Source organism: Chrysoperla carnea, chromosome 2 (assembly GCF_905475395.1).
Source record: "Chrysoperla carnea chromosome 2, inChrCarn1.1, whole genome shotgun sequence".
Lineage (NCBI taxonomy): Eukaryota > Metazoa > Arthropoda > Insecta > Neuroptera > Chrysopidae > Chrysoperla > Chrysoperla carnea.
In genome coordinates this window covers 86436932-86455742 of record NC_058338.1, presented here as the reverse complement: position 1 = coordinate 86455742, position 18811 = coordinate 86436932, and positions in this window count along the sequence as shown.

Sequence of the window (18811 nt, the reverse complement as noted above, 5' to 3'; positions counted from 1 at the left end):
TTCAAGCGAATTAATTCTAAAATATTATATATAACAACTATTTTTATTTGGAAATTATATTTGAAAATTGATTTGAACAAACTTTGGATAATTTTTTAAAACAAACCTCTCTACGATGCCACAAACAGAAAGAAACATTCCAGATATCAGTCTGGAATCTAAGAGCCATGATCACCACCAGTTTTATGATCATAGTAGGAGATCTAGAAAAGTTATTTTAACCCACTTTTTGTTGCTTTTGAAGACGTACACGTTTTTTGTTTAAAAAAAAACAGGGTATGAGGGTGAAATATATGTCTATGATTTTAAATTATTCCTGGTTTGAGTTTCAAAGTTCTTCTAATAGGGCGAGTATAATGTTGAACTTTTACTGAATTTAATTTAGAACTAACTGGCACGGAAAGTATACAAGTAGGTATAATAAAATCAGTGTGTACTTTTGAAGTTATTTTAAAAAGATCAAGAGTTCCTAAAAATTAAGATACTATTAATAATAATAATGTCAGTGTCATGTTTGTACATTACAAACGTTGACCAACATGCTCTTCCATTTAGCTCGATCGTATGCCAGATGAATAATTTGATTGGCGTTTTCACATGCCAAGCTATCCAGGTATACCTTAACCGTCTTCTCCCTCGTTTTTACACCCTTCTACCCTTCCAAATAGTGTTACACTATTGGGAACACTATTTAATACTTGTTTTTTTCAATCCTACCTTTCTCAAAATTTTATCATTTCAGGTATAACCAGTCTATTTTATTTTCAATATTCTACGCCAACACCATGTTTCACTCGCTTCCAAGGATTTCCACAAATTTTTATCAATTTCCAACTTTCACAACCATAAGTTAACACTGGCCACACACACGATTGTAGAACTTTTTGTTTAATGTTTAAACTTATCACCTTATTACATAAAATTCGTTTTAATTTGTTGAAAGTTAATTTCGATGGAGAAATACGTCTTTTTATTTCGTTTGTAAACCTTTCATCGTTGTTTGTCAAAGTTCCAAGATGTATGTGCTTATCAACCATTTTTATTTCTTCGTGGTTTATCTTTGCACTAAGTTTTATTATTTCTGGTTTGTTATTGCAACCATACCTACTGTTTTCTTTGTGGTTAAGAACATTCCTTACTCTTCCTCAAAGCGCACACCTTAATTATAATGTCCTTTAATTTTTCGTCGCTGTCGACTATCAGTATGGTATCATCTGCATATCTGATGTTATTTATGTTCCAACCACCAATCTTAATTCTTTCCAAATCCTTCAATCTTTCAAAGATGCTTTCCATATACATGTGGAATAGAATGGGTGAGAGAATACAACCCTGCATGACTCTTTTTTTGATAAATATATTTTCAGTACTTTTATTATTAACCTATATTGAGGCAGTCTGGTTCCAACACATTGGCTATGCATCTCACATCTCTTCCATCGACACCTATATTTTTTAGTTTTTGTACTAGTATTTCATGGTCGATCTTGTCAAAAGCTTTGGAATAATCAAGGAAACAGAAATATACATCCTTTTGCATTTCAAGACGCCTGTCTCTTATTATTCCCAGCATAAATAAAGCATTTCTTGTACCTACTCTTTTTATTAACACAACTTGCTCAATTCCAATTTCCTGGTTAATCTTCAATTTAATTCTTTCATATATCATTCTCGTGGATATTTTCAAGAAATGATTGATTATGCTTAGTGTTCGGAACTTGTCACAATCCATTGCTTTATTCACTAATTAAATACTATTACGTTGTCTAAAATCACTCAGCTTTTTTCCGAATTTTTTAAATGAACTTCTTACATTTCGGTTTTTTCCAAATTATTTTTTTTAATACCACTATTTTTCTTCTTTCTATCGGGCTTAAAAATTGGACAGGATAGTTTGTTTTAAATTTGAATTTTCTCACTCTGTAGAAATCTGAAAATTTTTAAATAATATAACCACTAGTAATAAAGATAATATTATGATAATAATGTACCACATAAAATGTGAAACATAATTATTTATAGAATTTTTTTTTAATATTGCAAAGTGTTTCTTAGTAAATACTTTGCTGTTCAATTACCCATATCGTTAGGCGTAAATGTTATTAAATAAATTGTCCTCGTTACGCCATGTTTTATATTACACTAGCTTGATACCCGCCCGCTGGGTTTCGCTGGATTTCAAAGTAAAGATAGTAATGACGGGCGAATCTAAGCCTTCACCCCCTCCCCTTTTTCTCTTTTACCCCCTTCCATAACACTCGAAATAATGGTAGGAATTGTTTTGCACAAGTCAAATATATGTACAGTTTTCAATTTATTTTAATTAATTCGTTGAGTATATCAGAAATGATGGAAATGAATTGTTTTACATTTACTATGCTTACAGAAATCCTTAATTTATGGTTCAAATTGATGCTCATAGATGGTGCAGTAAATTGTCAGAATAAATTTTATTTTTTTGATTTTTTATTTAATATACCTCTATAAATTATAGCTTATGTGATGTGAGCTATATTTTTGTAGAGTTTCATTCAAATCCATTCGTTTGTTTTTGTCTGAAAGCGTAAGAAACGTAATAAGGATTTTGCTCACACTCGATTTCAAACATGAATCACTTTTATTTTTCAAATGGTATATGTGGTTGAAATTTTTTCTATCTTCATATGATATTATTTATATCCGTTCACAAACAAATGTAAACGTTAAATAAATACATATAGGTACCCTGTTCAATCTGTAGTGTCAAGTAGGCAGGGTTCCAAGACGCATATAGTTATAGTAGACGAATTTTGCCATTTTTTACTATTTACATCGAAAACTAGTTATGCATTTGGATCCATAACTAGTTTTAGATATAAATTGTACAAAAATGCAAAATTCGTGTACTATAATTATGTGCGTCTTGGAACCTTGCATACTTGACACTAAAGATTGAATAGTTTACCTATATGTATTTATTTAACCTTTACATTTGTTTCTGTACAACTTCGTAAGGAACTTCGTTAAACTAATACAAGACAACTTTAATAAAAATAATACAAAGAACGATAACATATGGTGATTGACATTTATATGGCAAACACACACACACACACACACACACAAAGCATATCTCACTTTGTTTCGTGCCAGTTTGCTCGCCATGGTAAGCCGCGTTAATTAAAGTCTTTATATTGATTATTTAATTATTTAATATGATTTGTAATTAGTAAATTAAAAAAAATTGTGGTACAAATATAATAATATTAATTAATATAAATTTAATTATTTTGATTATTTCTCTGCTCTAGATTAGGTTAGGTTATATTGGCTGTCCACGAAGGGCACACTTAGGCTACAGAGCCCATTGTGATACTATATATGTGTTTTTCCACCTTTCCGCTGGTAATTTCATTTATCAGCTCTTCAATTTCAGAGACTGAGTGCAACTCCTTCATACATATACCATGCACTACACCAGCCCATCACAACTAATACCCGCTACCGCATAGGCATACCGCGAACGAACCAACTGAGCTACTAGGGCGATGTAAATATGATGGAATTAATCGAAATAAATTTAATTATTTTGATTATTTCTCTGTTCTAATATTAAAAAGCAAATTCTTTAAAAATTATGTAGAGGTTATGATTTAAAAAGTTAAAGAATATTTAACGCACCTGTCAAATATGTTATGCCGCAGAACTCGTGATCAAATCTATCTGACGGTTAAATATGAAATATGTAAAATTAAAATTATAAGAAAATGTTTACGTAAATAAATAGTAAATACTTTTTTTTCTTCGAAAATATTTATATTCATTGGCAAGCTAATAGTTTACCTTTGTACATACATAACAGGAAAGCAATACACGGTAGAATGATTAAAATGACTAAAGATGAAGATGATGCTGATGATGAAAATAAATGATTATATTTTCCCTTTTAGATTCCTGTATCCGGTAATATCGGCTTTAAAAAGAACATGTAGTAGAGAGTAACAGAATAGTGAACAACATCATTGCTATAGAGTATAGAGTATAGAGGCATTTACACAACATGTAATGTAATTTGTTACTATATAGTTATAAGTAACATGACATCATGATGTCCTGAAGATATGTGTAGTCCTATGTATAAATAAAAATACCTATTTAATGGATATTTATGTATACGATGATTCATATTTCGATTTCTTTTTAATCTGGTAGGTACTTTGCCACTCAGAGCTTTAATATGCGGTGAGTTGGAATTTCTTTCACAATTGAGCTCAGGTAGATATGAATTACGTCTTAAATCTAACAGCAGTTGCGTTAACTAACGTGGAATACGCAATTTAATTAGAATTCTGAATCAAATTAAAATTAGAGTCACTCCAAATCAACATGAAAATATGATCTTACAAATGAAATTTACATAATTTAAAAAACGACCGACTAATTTTTTGGCTAAGATCACTCTTCATTAAATCACCTTTCAAACAAAAAAAAATCAAATTCGGTTAATCCGTTTTGGTGCTACGATGTCACAGGCAGACAGACAGACACATAGACAGACAAAGACACACACACACAAAGCGGTCTAACTAACAAGGACAGTTGTTGTGCCGATCATCCAGGATCCATTAAAGCTTAAAGGGACGCAGTCAAACTATCACAAATGAATACAAAATTTGGTTGTCACTGACTGCATATCCAGCCTGGGCAATACGGTAGTTGCCTGATGTCCAATTTACCATAAAAATATAAAACTAGACTTCATTTATTCATTCAAAGATTGTTGCCCATCTCCTTTTAGCAAAAGAATGTTTGCATGGGATCTCTATGGTGATACTCTGTAATGACATCACTAAACTATCTCTTCCCCTTTGTATAATTAGGAATTTTAAACGTTCATATGTTGCATAATACGAAAAATTTTCAAAAGCCAACTTCACTTTTGTGGCCTTTCTGGAGAATTCTTCACCTGAATTGATAAAAAAAATTTAGTCAACATCCCTATTATTTGAAGAAAAACTACTCAAATTCTTATTAGAAATATTTCTCTTCAAAATAAAGTACTTGCCACTTGAAAATACTTGTTTTTTATAAACCAACTAAATTGCGGATCATCCTTTATAAAAGAACGTTATATGATATAACATTACTAGTGAACATATTCCTTTGAATGTATAAAAATTCAGGTTATTTACAGATTAATTGGGTAAATTGGAAAAGGTTTATCTGAGGAGAAATGTTAAACTAGAAATTTAATTTTTGTTTGTAAAATAATTTTATCTCCTATTTTACTCGATTTCAGAAATAATTTCGAATGCTTGCGCCTCTTCCATCTGTCTTTGTGCACTATCACATCACTTTGTATCTACAATATTTTCTGTTTTCACTTTTAGTACGTTTTACTGTATGCTACTTGTTGATAAAAAAGTCACGAAACAATCTTATAATTATATATATTTTTGCCACAAGAAAATTTTTTTATTGCTTAATTATTTCCTCATCGAAGTAGTACACAATAGGGTATTCTACTATATTTGAAAAAGTACTTCAAAATGTTGATTTTGCAAATAAAAAGCCACCAGAAATGTATTTCGGAAAAATACACACGCTTTCTTTCCAAAAACTTAAACTGTCAAAAACGCGGGAATCCAATTTGGTGACGTAATTATTATTATTTATTATTATTTATTTATTTTGTTTAAGTTTATAAAACTTGTACAAAAGAGTTCGTGATTTATCAAAAAAAAACAAAAAATATTACAAATAAGCTTTACGCATCATTACAAATAAGATTAGTACAATAAGTGATCATTAAAATAAATAGAATCCAGATAAGTTATTTTACAAAAAATAAACGATAAAAAATGAAAAAACTGAAAATAAGAATTCATAAATGACAAAATACAAAATTCAGCCAAAAGAAGAGAAAAAAAAAAAAAAACTTACAAAAAGAAAAAGAGAAAATTAATACTAAAAATTTGACCATTTTTTAAGCAAAGACTGTTATAATTTAAATTACTCATTAAGAATAAAGGATCTGGTACACATAATAGTCTTGATAAAATAGAAAAATCTTTTTAATGTACACATATCCATTATTGAAAAAAGTTTTACAATACTCTCCAAGTTAATACCACTTGGTATGAAATTGATTCTCCTGAAAAAAGCATTGCGAATGACATTGTATGCGGGACATATGAGTAGTAGATGTAGAAGATCCTCGTGTTGCTTTAAATTACATAACGTGCAATCAGCAGTCGGATCTATCACGTAGACAACTCCCCGAATCACTACACGAATATAATATTTGGAAGATGAGCGAAGCTGAGCCAAAACTCTACCAAATGAAATTGAACATTGTAACAGCAGGTAAGGTTGTGGTTTCCTACTAAGCTGTAAGCTTTGATAAAGAGGGCTAAAACCAGAATACTTAGCTCTGTTTATGTCCTCTTGACGCATCAAGTTGGAGTACGTGTCTACAATGGCATTAATATCGCTTTTCCTGATGTTTTCCAAAACAAATAAATTTTCACAGCCAATATTTATCAAAAAGATTTTAATTTGTAATGCCCAATTGTACTTAGCAACTTGATCAGGCTGAGATGTTAGACTCATGAGGCGATTGAAACATAGTTTAGGCAATCTATGCGGATCCATTCTTTGCAGTCTCTGCCACCACACCAAAGCCAGATAGACAGCTTTTACGGATGTGTGCTGTAATCCACATTCTAATCGTATGAAATACCCAGGGGTATTTCTTGGCAGCTGTAGGAGTTGCTTAAAGAAGCTTACTTGCACTCGCTCGATTTCATCAAAATACCGTATAGACCAAACAGGCGACGCGTATAATAGAGAATTAACTACAATTGCATCATATAACTGTAGCCTAGCTTCCCAAGAAACACATTCAGATTGTGCCAAAGTCGACATTGTGCTACTAATTGCGAATTTAGCCCGCTGTACAGAGCTTTTGGCAGTTTCATGAAACAGCGAGGAGGAAGAAAAGGGGATGCCTAGATACACGTAGCTGGGTACTACATCAATAGAGTTGCTTCCGAACTTGAATAAATCATGCCGTTTAAGCTTCCCCCCTCTGCGAAAGATAACTATTTTTGTTTTCTGCAGATTCACTATTAGTTGGTTAATTTGGGAATACTGATGTAATAGTTCTAGCTTTTTATTAATATCAGCATAGGTATCTCCCAAAATAACCAAATCATCCGCGTACATTAACATCAAAAGATCATGTGTTCCATCAATATTGACACCCGTAACACCATTTGTTCGAAAATAGTCCTCAATATCGTTAATAAACAATGAAAAAAGCAACGGGCTTAATGATTCTCCCTGTAAAACGCCTTCTGTTACGTTGAATTCTTTGCTCGTGTTTCCATCTATTTTTATTTTAAATGTAGCGTTATCGTAGAGACTTTTTAGTATACGGATGATTTTCGCACTGATGCCACACATATATAATTTGTTCCAAAGCAAAAAATGGTTCAAGGAGTCAAATGCACGTTTGAAGTCCACAAATACTGCATAGATACGCCTACCGGGTAACCGGAGGTGTAAGTGTATTACAGTGCTGAGGGTGAATATGTTATCTACACAGCTTCGCCCCTTCCTAAAACCTGACTGACCCTCTATTAAAATGTTGCAGCTGTCAGCAAATGTCGTCAGGCGATTAAGAATAATACTAGTGAACAGCTTCAGCGTAGTATTACATAGAGCAATGCCACGGTAATTCTCGGGATTTTTTCGATCTCCTTTTTTATGCAACATTGTTATCATGATTTTCGACCAGTCCGATGGCACTTTCTCAAATGTAAGAATTCGGTTAAAAAACATGTTTAGGTATAATATCCAGTTGTCAGGTAAATGTTTTAAAAATTCGTATGGTATACCGTCAAAACCAGATGCTTTTTTATCCTTGCATTTTCTTAGGCAAACCGCAATTTCATCAAAAGAGATATCCACATCCAGAAAGGGATGCAAAACACCAATAAATGTACATTCAAGGGGTTGGCAAAAGTTTCCCACTACAGATGAGAAAAAATTTTCCCATTCTAACAAAGAAACATGGTTAACAGACGACCGACTATTCCTAAATTGACTTATGATTTTCCAGAATGTCCTAGTGTCTTTAACATTTGAAATTTGCTCCGCTACAGATTCATAGTATTTTTTCTTTTTCCCCTTTAGAAGTTTCCTGTAATTGCATTTCGCAGTGGTATATTCATTAACTGTTTCTAATGAAAAGTTATTATGTTCACACACTTTAAGCTTGCTTTTAACCATTTTTTTCATACTTTTACATTCCCAGTCATACCACGTTTTTCGCCGATTAGATAGAGTCATTTTATTTTTTATATTATGAGTCATTTCCAGATTGTCACTAACACTTTTTATGGTGCTTATTAGATTTGAGTATAAATCATTGCACGAAGCACTGTCCCAGTCACCACAGATATTTGAGCACAGAAACATTTGTTCAGAGTAATCTTTACATTTGTCATTGTCCCACTTCAAAACTTTTACACTTTTCGATTGCGTATTAGATTTTTCGGAGCCCTTCATATTATGGCTTAAAGTTAATTCAATTGGAAAATGATCCGATAAAGAAACGTTTTTAATGACTTTTAAATCTTTAACAAGCCATAAGCAGTTGATATTACACCAAACTAAATCAATGGTACTTTTACCCATTGCTCCACAAAAGGTATATTGTGCGGGGTTGTCACTCATAGTTCTACCGTTGAGCAACAGATAACCGTTTTCTTCCATAAAATGCGTTAATTCTCGACCTCTTGGGAGGCAAAAATCATCCAATGACTTCCTTTCAGATTGGAGTTCAGTACCAGAGCAAATTTCTGAAGAAGTTTGGTTCAGATTTCCCAGTCTGCAGTTAAAATCTCCTCCAATGAAAAATGGTAGCTCAGGAGACGTACTGCAAATATTATCAATCGATGTTTGAAACAAATTTAAAACATGAGAGAGATCAGAAGACGGCTTAAAATATACAATACATAAAACAAATTCAAATTTAGTAAGAGAGATCTTCAGAATTAACCACCATTCCGTTTTATCGAGAATAACAAAACAAAACAATTCCTTTAACAGAATCGCCAAGCCACCACTTGCACGACCTTTACTTTTTTGTTTTACTGCACCCGAATAAATTATTTTGTATTTCGAAAACGCTTCAGGTAAGATAATCTCTTCACTTACTGCCCAAGTTTCACAAATACACCATATGTCCACCGAATCTAATTCAATGCCTTCATCAAAAACATTTCGTAGACCTTCTGCATTCCAAAATCGAATAGTTAGTTTGCGTTTGTCGAATTTGTTGAGATTATATTGCGCTTGGAGTTTTTTGAGTCTGACTGAGATGACAAAAGTTGTTCAGATGATTCGTGTTTCTGATATGCTTCAAGTGGTTTGTCATGGAAAAAGTCTCGAATTGAATTCACCCGGTTTCTTCTTATAATTTTCTTTCGTTTTTTGGATGAAGGTGTTTTGCTTGTTGAAGATTTGTGCTCAATTTCAGATTCCGAGGAATTAGAACCGGAACTCTTAGTCGCTCTTGAAGTTTCGACAGTTGACCGACGGTTCGGAAATGATTTTATTCTTTTTTCCACCAAATCGTAGAGAAAAACTTTTTCGGGAGTAATTAATTTATTATATCGAAGTACTGCTCTTATGCCTTTACTACGTTCAGAATTAAGCAGAGGTAGTAACTCTTTTCTTTGCATTATGATATTCCTTGTAAAATCTTCTCGAATATAGATGTCGGTCCCTCTGAGCTTTGATCTTGCATTAATTATCTCATGTTTTCTTTTAAGAGTAGTTAATTGTACAAAAATACGATGAAATTTGTTTGGATTTTTTAGTTTTATTTCATATATAGATTCAACTTCTTGTAGACTTATACCTACTTTCATAATATTATTTACAATACCTATAATAGTTGTCTCTAAATCAGAAAGCTGTTTTGGCATTAATTGTGGGGGCAGATCAAATAAAATATTTCTTTTCTTTAATTCTCTTTCCAATTGATCACAACGCTCGTGTAGAGTGGTTACTTCTTTTTTTAATGCATTATTTTCATTTTTGACAACTTTCAACTCACTCAAAATCGTTTTTGTGGTACTATTGTTTTGCTCGATATTTGAATTCATAATATCCATTTTAGCTAATAATAATTCAAACTGCTTTTCATCCATGTTTGGTGACGTAATATCGGTATCATTATACGAAATAACACAGTTAAGTTTGACAAATATATTCATAGACAACTAATTATAATAAATATAAATATTAACTGTCTACACTGAACTAACTGATGGTCTATGGTTCATACGGATATGATATCACAATGTGCTTTTATGACTCGAAATCAGAATATTTAAGAATATTTTTACATAAATTTTAACTTTTTTCACATTTCATAATTTATTTTTCACTACCGAAAGTACCCTTTTGTACCCTACAGTGGTACAAGACAGAACCGTTACAGATATAACAAAAATTTAAATGTAAAAAATGTTCCTTATATAAATATAATCAACATTTGTTTAAAATATTCTTCGTAAACAATAATGTTTACGAAATTTACATTCATAAATCGAAAATCGATAAAATTGTATAAAATTTTCAACCACATATTCCATTTGAAAAATACAACTTATTTATGTTTAAACTAAACATCAGATTTTTGAGCCCCTTAAAATTGTCTTTAAGCGAATGATAAATGATAAGAAAAATTTTACTTCTTTCATTATTTGGGATTACGAATTTCAAATGATGTTGTTTCAGTTATAGGCATTTTAAGAAAATTATATCACCCTCTACTCCAAAAAAAAAATCCTATCCTTATGAGAAAAATATGCTGTTAATTCTCTTGGATTTACACTTTTTAACAAATCGGTAAAAATTATTTTTATTATTTTACAAGTTTCGAAAGTTTTTACACGAAACAGCAAAACAGGGGTTATATTTATACGCGACAAATGATATAAAACAAATAAATTATTTATGCACTTAAAAGGATTCACACCAAATTGTAAATTGTAGAATAGAAAATTATTGATATAATTATTGTCGACAATATAATTTGCAGGTGCTTATTGTTGTATACTATATAAAACAGTTTTTCATTGAAGTATGATATGAAACATGAAACTTGATTTAAAACTTTTGTTAAGTTTAAAATGTATTCTCTAAATATAAATATGAATCTCTATCTCTATATTATAAATGCGAAAGTAAGCATGTTTGTTTGTTTGTTTGTTACGCTTTCACGCTTAAACTAGCGAATGGATTTTAATGAAATATGTACAGCAATATAGCTGATATATCAGAATAACACATGAGATATAATTTATAAAGATATATTTAAAAAAAAATAAAAAAATTTATTTTAATTGGACATTTGAAATTACCATAAATTACAAATTTCTTTAAAAATAGTCAATATAAAATATTTCAAGGCCATCTTCTCTGATATACTCAATAAATAATTACTATTATACATTAAAAAAAATTAATATATTTGACCTGTGTAAAACAATCCCCACCATTATTTCGAGTGTTGTAGAAAAGTGACAAGCGGGAGCAATCTTTATCAATCTTTACTTTAAAACCCAGCGAAGCGGGTGGGTAACACTCTAGTATATTATAAATGCGAAAGTAAGCATGTTTGTTTGTTTGTTTGTTTGTTTATTTGTTTTTTGTTTGTTTGTTTGTTTGTTTGCTTGTTACGCTTTCACGCATAAACTACCGAATGGATTTTAATGAAACTGTACAGCAATATAGCTGATATATCAGAACACATGAGATATAATTTATAAAGATATATTTAAAACATTTAATTTAATTGGACATTTTAAATTACCATAAATTACAAATTTCTGTAAAAATAGTCAATATAAAATATTTAAAGGCCATCTTCTCTGATATACTCAATGAATAATTACTATTATACATTTAAAAAAATAATATATTTTACTTGTGTAAAACAATCCCCACCATTATTTCGAGCGTTGTAGAAAAGTGATAAGCGGGAACAATCTTTATCAATCTTTACCTTTAAACCCAGCAAAGCGGGTGGGTAACACTCTAGTATATTATAAATGCAAAAGTAAGCATGTTTGTTTGTTTGTTTGTTTGTTTGTTACGCTTTCGCACTAAAACTAGAGAATGGTTTTTAATGAAACTGTACAGCAACATAGTTCATACTTCAGAATAACACATGAGATATAATTTATAAAGATATATAAATAAATAAATAAAAATAATTAAAAATGAATTGAATCGGTCATTTCAAAAACCTCGTAAGTCACAAAATTATAATTTTTCAGAAATCAATAAAAACTGTTTCATACACAAACAAATGAGTTTTGAAGGACTTTTTTATGGTTAATTTAGTATTCGAGTGGTAAAAAATTAAAATAGCGTATAATCTTTTCGCTTTTTTAATAGAAATAATGAAAAAAACCTGATAAACAGTTCTTGACTTATGTTGTTTTAGCAAGAAATAGGTTTAGTGGTATATAATTTAACCAAAAAAATTGTAGTAATCATATTTTTGATTGCTTATAATTAAGAATTACACTTAAAAATAATCTTATTAACATTTTACATGTATTAATTTGTCATGTTTTAATATCTTTATGGTACATAGTCATATTCTCCATCATTCTCATCTGGATTATCTTCAACGTTTGCAGTTGGCCAGCTAAAAATGTTGTTATAAAATGGCATATGCTCTTCCGGAATGCTATCTTGAACTTGTTTTAAATCGTCTATGTTTTTTTTATTGATGGGCACTTTCAAATTATGGGCTTTCGTTGATGGAAGTGAAACAGAAGTTGTTATTTTCTTTAATAATGAGAATGAATGTTCAATCAATCCATCAATATATTCCTTGGCTATGATAGTTCCTTTTCGATTTGAATCATATGAAAAACTCATGTATGTCGAAGGTGCAAATGACTTTTTCTGGTCCTTTGGGACTTTTTTTCCATAAGATTCAGTTGACAAACATGTTTTTTTGTACAAATTTGGCCACCATTTTTTATATTCTAAAACATCTTCAGTTTTTAGCTCTATGACTGTAAATGTTGAGCTGGAGTTCGAAACTAAATCAATGTATTCTCTTGGGACGTAGATACGATCATGCTTTCGAACATTTTTTTTTATGACTCCAAAATCACGGTCATTTGGTAAGAAGGAATGACCACGTATGGGAAAATACTGATAAACTTTTTCAAATCTTTTAGAGTCAGTCAAAGCCAACATAAGTCTCAACAATGTATTATTTTTATTTTGACCAGGGCAGCCGTCGGAAAAAAGATATAAATACTTAATATTTGGCCCAATATTATTTTTGATATAATGCATCAACATTGAACAAACCTCTCTAGTGGTGCGTGCAAAAACCTCTTAAGTCACTGACTAATGTTGTTTATGCAATGAACGTCTTTCACGCGGTATTATTAAAAGAGGAAGGAATGTATTGACTTAAGTAAGTTTTCACCCAAAATACACATCTGCTTTTGAAAAACCATTTTCTGTAAAAAAAGCATGTTGGAAAAAATGTTGACTTAAGTGGTTTTTGAAATGACCGATTCAATTTAATTTGACATTACCATAACTTACAGATTTCTGTAAAAGTAGTCATTGTCAAATTGAAAAAAAATTTTCACGGCCATCTTTTCTGATATACTCAATGTATAATTACGACTATTATACATTTAAAAAAATAGAAAATCATACATATATTTTACTTGTGTAAAACAATCCTTACCATTTTTTCAAGTGTTATAGAAAGGGGATAAGCGAGAGCAATCTTTATCAATCTTTACTTTTAAACCCAGCGAAGCGGGTAGGTATCACTCTAATTGTAAATATAAATGTTTGTTTCAATCATATAGACCGTGAAACCATAATGAAGTGAGATTCCCATGGTTGTCTTTGTCTGTTTTTTTTTGTAATATTTAAGAGTTGATAAAAGTAAGTTTGGTGAGAAAATATGAATTTTTAACCGATTGCCGAATATCAAGTTTATCGATACATTTTGTTTTTGTCTGTTGTATACATTGTTAAGGATGTACAAGCGCCAGTCTAAATCAATTCTGAAAATTTCAAGGGGGTTGCTCGATTATTTAAATAAATAAATGACTTCAAATGTAGGCATATTTACCATTGATCTTATGAAAAACGGATGATATGTTTTCATAAATTTCTCCAAAACTAGTCGGTGGAAATTAAAAAAAATAACTATTTATATTAAAGTTAAAATCTTAATAAATTATTGAAAGCAAAAATACCCCGTTGTGTCAGACTAATTATGGGTGTATGAGTACGGTAGTGGGCACACAAAATTGAGAAATATTTATTTTCAATTTTGATTGTAGATTATGATATAACTTGATAATATAAGACGAAAAGTAAGAATAGAATTTTTTGATATCTGGAGCTATTTTCAAAATTATGAAAATTGAAAATTTTGTTGTATTCAGCTTTCGATATTTCGAAAACCAAAGCAAATATCGAAAAATTTTATTTTTATTTATTCGTCTGCATTCATGAGTTATAACAAAATTCATCATCATAGTTGATAATTAGGTACAAATAAGTTCAACCAAATGTCAAAACTTTCCTTGGCGCTAGTAAAAATTATTTGAACACATATGACAGAAGAAATAACCTTTCAAAATCACAATCATTAAAAATCTGAATTTCCAGAATTTCGAAACTGCACTCGAGGTTAAAACTTCATTTGACTTTATAACCAAACATAACTTTATCATTCTTCCAAGTGATAGACACAAACAATGATAGAATTTTGTTTCCTTATGGGCTGACGATCTAATGTGTTTGAAAACAATTATTTTGTCCAGGAAAAGTTATTATAGAAAAAAATAGGAAGTCCAAACTTGCTTGTTGTTACATGATAATATATAGAAATATGGGCGCTGCGCCTAGCAGCTATTTATATAACAAAATCTCAAGCATATCCAATAGAAACATATCTCAATATGTGGGAAGTTGTGTGTTGTCTTAAATATCTGTTTTATTTTATCTATACCTACACGAAAATGAAGAAGAAGCAATGAAAGCAATATTAAACCGCATAAAAATGTATAGAGTGGTAAAGTCTCATGAAATCAACAATAAATTAATGAGTTCTGCTGTAATCTAGGATAGTATTTTAGTTCAAAAACTATTATCACTATGTTCCTTATAGCACTTTTTGATTTGTTTGCTGGTTGGGAGGTAAATCCAAAAAAATGTACAACATGACACCAAAAACTGACTTGTAGATTACGTAGGAAACTAAATTTTTTTGAATCGATTCAGGTTGCCATGAATTTTGCCAAAGTTTTGTCAAAAATCTATGTCTTTTCATTCAAAAAATGAGTTTTGAATGATCAGAAGTTAAATACAACAGAGATATTTTAAAGTAAATACAAGGAAATTTTCATATTAAATATTTTGATCAATTAAATTGTGGGTAATGTACCCACATATTGGGTTGACTACTAGATCAGAAGTATGTCTTTTTTAAACTCACATTACAATTAATTCAAAGTATAGAGTTAAAATAGCTGTTATATTTAATTTTTTAAACAATAAAACAAGTATTTGACTTCTGAACTTAATACTTTTCAGAATTACCAATGCACATATATGCATGTAAGAACAACAGTAGCATGTAAGAAAATAATGAAAACAAAATTTATAAAGTTACCAGCGCACAGATATGCAAAAAGTATCAAAAAAAAAAAAACAATTAAAAGAAACTAATTACACTAAACCTGCAAGGTAGCATACCAAAAAACTTATATTTATAATTAATTACTAATAGAGTTATTTGTACGAAGAGAAAATAGTTCCTACCAGGTGTCCCACGACACCTCTCGCTTTTTTTGTAGTGGGTAAATTAGTTATAGTAAATTAATAAGTAAATTCTCACTGAAAACTGCTAGTTTTAGCATGCGAATTAGTTTACAACAGAAAGGGGAAAAATTCTACAATAGAAGATCTTGTGAAAACTCAGAATGACTCTAGGGTAAATTTTCTATAATATACTTTGTTCAGCTTTGTTCAACTTGTAGGTTAAAATTTTACGTATAACTGAGTTTGGTGATGTTTCAGACTTTTGGTCTCTGTTCACAAATCCCGAAATGTGATTACTTGCAATGCATATCTTCATAAATTTACATAATAATTAGTTATATAAATTAATTAAAAATAGCATTATTAATTAAATAAACTAATCATGTTTCGACAAAACTACTTTAGCTGTGAAGCTCTGCGTCTACATTCGTATATTTTAATAATAATTATTCGCAGAAACGAATCAATGAAGTTCGAAAAATTTGAACAGTGACTTGCTTAACAGTGATTCGAATGCGGTTTTCGGCATTCGATTCGTTAGAACATCAGCAATTTTTTTGAACTAAATTGATTTAAAAGAAATTAAAACTATGCAATTTTCACAAATAATCAGCGTTTTAAATTAACCGTAAATAGGGTAGACCGGGGTTGAAAGTCACATTTTTATTCTTTTGCATTTTTAATGCCTATAGTCTTAGTATAGCATTGGCATTTATACATCAATGGACAGTGTATCTAATCTAGTTTAAAAATAAATAAATATTTTTTGGCTATAACATTTTCCATTGAGGAAATATTAAATTTTTTAGAAAATAAAAAGTGTGACGTTTATCTCGGTGTCAGGGATGGTTGTCATAGTGTCTGGGGTAGGTAGTCACACGGTAAATAAAGGAAGGGAAATATATGTAAAAAAACGTTTATTTAAATCAAATGAACAGACCAAGCAAAACTCTTCACCCTCTTTCTCATCTTCGTCCTTGTAAACTGCTTTCAATTTAATATTCTTTGCTTTAGAAAGCTTTTTATTTTCTTTGTTGTCACTCAACAAACGTTTAGATGCTTTCTTCGCTTCTTAGCTTTAGGTGTTCTGATAGACACGAGTAGAATGAAGGCCAACTAGTTTGCTTGATTCCCAAGACTTTGGAACTTTCAAGTCATTGGAGATAGCAAGCTCGTACGCTATTTTTCGAATATACATCAGAAATATTCCGATATAAATACTAGAAACTAGAAGTACGTATTTTTTTAATTCTTCTTCTTGCTCATCGGTAAAAACCTGTCGATTATTTTGGTAGCCTATTTTCGTATATGATCTTGATGCGGCGCAGTAAACTTTTGACGGAGACAGTAAATTTTCTACAATATCTTGTTAAAGTGCGATGATTCATTTCAAAGTCCTTCGCACAGGAAATTATAGATTTGCCATGCTTATGCACTTCTCTTGCAGCTCGTAGTACCAAAGCTGATGAAACAGGCAGACGTTCTCTTCTAATGCCGTGGCACTCTTATGACTATTTTTTAAATCATCAAACATTTATCAAAACTCCAAAAAGCCAACAAAGAAAGGCAGGACACATAAATGGGATTGGTTATTACCTGTGACTACCAGCCCCCGGCAACCTGAGACAACTGCCCCAAAACACGTTTGAGGAAATAACCTTGTAAAATAATTTCAAGTCGATGTGTATTGATAAAAACAATATATCGATATCATGGACAATATATTTAACATTATTAACACATGAAAAGGTATGTTGCAATGCAAAATTTACGCATGTTTACATTTCTCTCCGCCTCGGTGGTTCGGAGCGGATTGAAACGAACTGAGTAGAGAGATGTTGCGTTCGTGATCTTTCGTCACCGACGAATGCTCGTATTTATGCGTTAAGTTTTATTTAATGAGACCTGTGACAACCTACCCGTGAGACAACCATACCGGTCTCCTTCTAAATTCCCAATTCGGTTAACCGTGATGAAAATGATTCCAAACTTGTTACTCGGATGGTTTTTCGGGGTCGCAGAACACAAATATTTCGACATTATCGGGCAACAGGTACTTAGGATATCAATTTTATCACGCTATTTGTTATATTGTAATAAGTAATTTTTGAAGTTGCCATGTCACTAGAGCATGACCACACACCCATAAATACTCGACAAAGCACTTTGCACGAAAGTATCTGATTGTTCATTTCGTTTAAGAATGGTATTATGTGTTTGGACATAGTTTATCCAAACTGCAGACATTGATTTTGTTCGCATAGTAATAACTTTACTTTAAAACTCTCACGAAAAACTAGAAACCCGAAATTTCTTTTTCTTGAAAATGTTACACTCGATTACATTAAACCGAACAAGTAAATGAAGTATCAGAAGAATATATTAAATATTGTGGGAATTTATAACATCTGCTTCTTTTCTTTTTTTTTAAATAAGAATATACAAATAGTATATAGAATCGAATGATTCGCAGTGGTAGGTAATCGAAAAAGACAAAGTACATTTTATATATAGTGTGTCTCAGAATATCCGTATTACCTATTTAAAAGCTGGAGAAATTTATAAAAAGCAGATGAATGCGACTTTAAAACAATATGAATTAATGAATGCTTATAATATTAAATTTTTAAGATATACTTAGCAGAAAAAAAAAATGAAATTTTTACTACATAATATTTTCGAAAATTGAAGCGCAACTTTAGTGAGAAAAACTTGCAAGCTTTGTTCAATTCGAAGCTGTTTGGAATAATTGTTTTTCCAGTCTGAAATTTCCATTACTGGTATACGAAGTTGAAAAAATCGACTCTCGATAGAACTGATAGCCATATAACTGGTAGCTCCGAATATAATGTTGGCCATGCCCAAAGAATCCGTTAGCACGAAAATCCGGCAATTATAATCATGTTGGAGGAATCTTCAACAATAACAA